Raw genomic sequence first — 5,466 nt, 5'->3', positions numbered from 1 at the left:
AGTTATTTAAAGTTAGTTAGTTAGTAGTTGTTTATCTATACTAATTAATATTTTCAAAGAATATTGTGTAAATTTGGTTACCGAGGTAGGGTTATAAATAAAACTCAAGACATACACTTGAAATCGTAGCATGACTTCCAACTTTGCAATATGTATAATATATATATACGAAATTTTAAATTTGTAAATAAAAAATAACATATGTGATTTGTTAACAAACTTTGAGTTATTAATAAGAAAATTTTGTTTATTTTAATTTTCTTTTGTATGGTACAGTTGAAAGATATTTGGGTGCATAATCATGTGGTGGTAGGGCCCACGTCGTACCTAAACAAGGTTTGAGACAATGTGATATCTCAGGGACTTTTGTGGGTCATGACGCGTACGATGCTGCCCCACAAATCAATCCTTAATTTAGGACAATCATCATAACTTAAAATCATTCTTAATTAATTAATTTGTTTAGCAAACATATGGAAATGGAACAAACAAAATGAACAAGAGGGGCAATTAGTTGTCCTCTGAAGGATACTTCATACTTGTAAGTATTGACTATCTTCAACATCAATTTGTTAATTTAATCATAAAGCATGTGACAAGTTTAATTTACCACAAGCTTAAAGTGTTTTTTTTTTTTTTCAAACTCAGATAATTCCATTCATAAAATAAAGAAACATACAGGTGTTTATATATGGGATAAATAAAAGAAATATCAAATTTCTAACACTCTACTATAAAAGTAATATTATATAATAATCTAATAAGAGAGATAAAAAAATAACGTACTCATCAATTAGAAAGTGAGAATTTGTTGAAATTCTTTTTGTAACTTCAAAATTGACGCCATTATTTCTTTCACACTAGTTGATACATTATCAAAGATGAACCTATTTCTAGTCTTCCATAAGGACCGGTTCAAAATCACCGTCATCATTATCTGAGAGGAGCTATTGGGTTGGGTACGCAAGACTCCCATTCTCAAGTTCCACTCAACATAGAAATCAGAGTCTTCGGTGCTCCTTCTAGTAGCCGGTAAGCCTATTTTTGACCAAATTTCCTTTGATTTTACACAATGGAAGATGCAAAGATTGATTGTTTCTGAAAATTATAGGCACCTTCGGCAGATAAGTTGAATCGATGAGATGCGATGATGAAGCTTTGCAGCACTGGAAGCTTTTCATGGAAGCTCCTTCAGAGAAAAATCTTAATCTTCCCTGGAATTTTCAGCTTCCACAGTTCTCGCCACCAATTTCGTTGCCTCATAATCTCTGGACAAAATTCAATGGGAGGATGCGAGAATCCATAAGTCACACGGTACCCAGTACTCACTTCATACAAATCACTTTTATTAAGGGCCCAATAAATTTTATCTTCTCCACTCCCAATTGTTGTTGTTAGCACACGCTAACTAGTGTCCTCAGAAAAAATACTTCTAATTAGAGTTTGATTCCACTGACCATTAGAAAGTATAAAGTCTTTGACCATCAAGAGTAGTTGATTTTGTAGATTAGAAGTTTCAGATGAAGAAACAACATAAGGATGTGGAGGAGCAAGCCAATGATCACTGAAGATTCGGATACTGGATCTATCACCAACTCGCCAAACCAGCCCCTTTTCAAGAACCTTACACCCTTCCAATATGCTACGTCATCCCCACGAAGGTACTGTTCCGATCTCTGCATTCATTATAGAACTGTATCGAAAATATTTACCTTTGAGGAGTCTAGTTAAGAATGGTTGTGGTTGAGAGACAACTTTCCAACATTATTTTGCTAATAGCACCAAATTCTGAGCCCTTAGGTCCTTAAAATCTAGTCCACTTTCCAATTTCGGTCTTGTTATAGTATCCCAACTAACCCATGCCATTTTTCATTTTGTACCTTTTTTACCCCACCAAAATTGAAAGAGTATGTTGTGAATCTCCCTAATTAAAGTGTTAGGAAGACGGAAACATGATAATGAATAAATTGGGATAGCCTCCCCAATAGTTTTGATTAGAACATGCCTGCCTGCAGAGGAGAGAAATTTTCTTTTCCACCCTTGAACTCACTTCCTCACCTTGTCCTTGATTTCTTCGAAGGTGGCCTTTTTTTATTTTTTGACTGTAGATGGAAGACCCAAATATTTATCCTGTGCACCAATATGATCAATTTCCAATTTGCGAGCCAGTAGTAATCGAGCAGCGGGAGGAGTATTATTACTAAAGAATAGAGCTAATTTATGCAAATTAATTTTTTGACTACTAAACTCCTCGTATGACCAAAGAAGATTGAGAATATTTTCACAATTATTTTCTGACGCTTTGCAAAAAAGGATTGAGTCATCCGCAAACAATAAATAATTAAAAGTAGGACATCTTTGGTTGATCTGAATACCTTCAATGAGACTGTTTTGCTCTGCCTTATTTAGCAAAAAGGATAATCCTTCTGCATAGAAAAGAAAAAGATATGGAGATAGAGGGTCTCCTTGACAGATACCTCTATTTGGTTTAAAAAAATCAAAAGGTTGACCTTCAACAACGATAGAGTAAGAAACTGTAGTCACTACCTCCTATATCCAACCAATCCACCTAGATTCAAATCTCAACTTCTCCAAAATGAACCAACGAAAATGCCACTCAACACGATCATAGGCTTTGCTCTAATCTAATTTAACAGCCATTTCACTCGATAGGTCCCTCTTCTTTGTATTTAGTTAGTGCATACATTTATGAGCGACTAGGACATTGTCTGAAATCAATCTAGCCTTAATGAAGGCACTTTGATTAGGGCTGATCAGCAAAATTATAAATTTCTGTAGTTGATGGACTAGTACTTTAGAAATAATTTTATACACAACTGAGGAAAGGCTGATGGGTCTAACCTGTGTCATATCCTTTGCATTAAGAATCTTACGAATGAGATAGATTTGTGTATGATTGAAGTTCTTTAGTAGTCTACCACTGACAAAGAAACAGCGGGCAGCCTTAAAAACATCCTCCTCTACTAAACTCCAGTAGAATTGAAAGAATTTAGTCGTAAATCCATCATCACCAAGGGCGCTCTGGGGGTGAACACTAAAGACTGCACGTTTTACTTCATCAAAACTGATCGGTCTAGTTAATTTTCTGTTCATGATTGCTGAAACTTTGGTTTCAAAATCTTCGAATGCATGTGCCGGATTAGTTTGGTTAATCGATGTGAAGATATCCTTGAAGTATGTTTCAGCTACTTGTGCAATTTCCTCACGGGTGGTAGCATACGTACCATCATTCTTTTCAATTTCCAAATTTTATTTATCCGGATTCTGGATTGGAATGATTGGTGAAAGAAACTTGTATTTCTGTCCCCTTCTTTTAGCCACTTTACACGAGATTTTTTCCTCCAATAGCTTTCCTCCCTAAAGTAAGCATCCTCAAGTTTATTTTTCAAGGCTTCAACTTGTTCTCCCCCTGTAATACCCTCCTCTCTGAGAATTTAAAGCTGAAATGTGAGTTCACCAATGTTCTTTTTTGAATTAGATTTGTTCTGTGCTGCCATTGAACAATATGGTGCCTACAATGCTTCAATTTTTTAGCCAAAACAAACATTGTTGAGCCATCCACCAATTCTTTCCAAACTTCAGTGATAATTACCCGAATTTCTTCTAAACCACACTATCTCTCCTGAAACTTAAACCTCGAATTAGATTTTTCTATGACCAGATTTGTATCAAGGAGGATAGACGCATGATCTGAACCGTTTTCTGCGATTCGAGATAGCGAGGCTGGTGGCGATCTACTAATTGTTTGTAAGTGCACGGCCAAGCCGCTTCCTGATTTGGTCCTGCCCTTGTCGCCTATTAGTCCAGGTGAACCTTCTCCCAATCATACTCAAGTCCTTCAGTCCACCACCATCAATAAAATTCACAAATTCAGAAATATATCAAATTGATTTTAACCCCCCTCATTCCTTCTCATCGAGACTCACTATAGCATTAAAATCACTCATAATTATAACTTTTTCAAAGAAATCTTGTACAAAAGAGGAAAGTTCTGTGTATTGGGTAGACCGAATCTATCCAAGCTATTTAAATGTACTCCAATCAGCCTCCAAAAACAGTTCAAAGCATGATCAGTTACCTTGGTAGTTATGAAAAACTCTTTTTCAACAATAATCTCAACCGTTGTGTCCTCCTTCTATGCTAAAGCCAATCCACCAGCGATACCCGTCGGACTAACAATCTTTCAATTTATATAATGACAAGATCTCAATTTACTTTCTACCAAACGAGATTGATTTTTTGTTTCACATAGAAACACGATTTTAAGAGAGTGAGATTGACACATCCCTTTAAGATTATGACGTGTAAGGGATCTTTTCAAACTGCGATAATTCTATAAAAAAATTCTCATGACAAATTAAAGGGAAGGAATAAAAAAGAGAATAAAAAAAATTTAAAAAAATATTGACAAAATCAAACATTAACTTAGTTTTTAAAATCTATACTAACATATAGTATAAAAGATTTTTTTTACATATATATTATTATATTGTATCCATCATCATTTAGCCAAAAAGGTTGGGTTGATTTAAGTGATTCAACATATTTGTTTCTTTTCCATACCCACAAATAAAAAATATTTGTTTATTTCAAATAATATTTTCCATTTGACTACTTACTACATATAACAAACAGAAAAATGATAAATTTAAAGGATTTAACCATAAAAAAAATACCATTTGAAAATTTAGTCTTGATAAAAATTATTTTTAAAAAATTTAAGCGATAAAAAGAACTAATATAGAATAAACTCATTTCTGTATATTTTTACATCGGGACACTTTGTGATCTTTTAAATTTTTTGAAAATATTTTTGTTGTTTTCAACTTTGAAATATTTTTATTGGTGGCTAAATTTTTTAATATTACTTTTGACAACTTACTCTTTATGCAGTTAAAATCGGTGATTATAAATAAACAAACAATTTCGTTATGTTACTAACAATATTTCTATTAACTTCTGTCAACTTTTATTTATAATTGTGTTTAATAGAAATGTCTTTGTGGAAGTGTCTAATAAAAATGTATTTTTTATGACTGTGTTTAATAAAAGTGTCTTTATAGATATATTTTTTGGATATGTCTCTTTATATATATGTTTAAAATATAATAATCAATTATTGTTGATAACAAATTAGCAGATAATATATTGGTATCCTATACTTTTTCATAAACAAATAATGATTATTACTGCATAAATATTAAAAATTATGGTATGATTTATTCAAAAATTATAGCGGGTCAATGCTCCTAACCACAGTGACACACGATGTTTAACTTTTTCCCACTCTTATATTAAAAAAAGAGGGTTTCTTAAATTTTCTTTTTTCCATATGAGATCAACTTAGGAATATGCTCAATTGTTCAACTAGGCTTAACGAGTCATGTGCCATATTATTCTATACAACCAAAAATTCAAAACAGCATATAAATAATACTTTCTCAA

This window comes from Arachis ipaensis, chromosome B09, assembly GCF_000816755.2.
Source record: "Arachis ipaensis cultivar K30076 chromosome B09, Araip1.1, whole genome shotgun sequence".
Classification (NCBI taxonomy): domain Eukaryota; kingdom Viridiplantae; phylum Streptophyta; class Magnoliopsida; order Fabales; family Fabaceae; genus Arachis; species Arachis ipaensis.
This window is presented reverse-complemented; position numbering follows the sequence as displayed.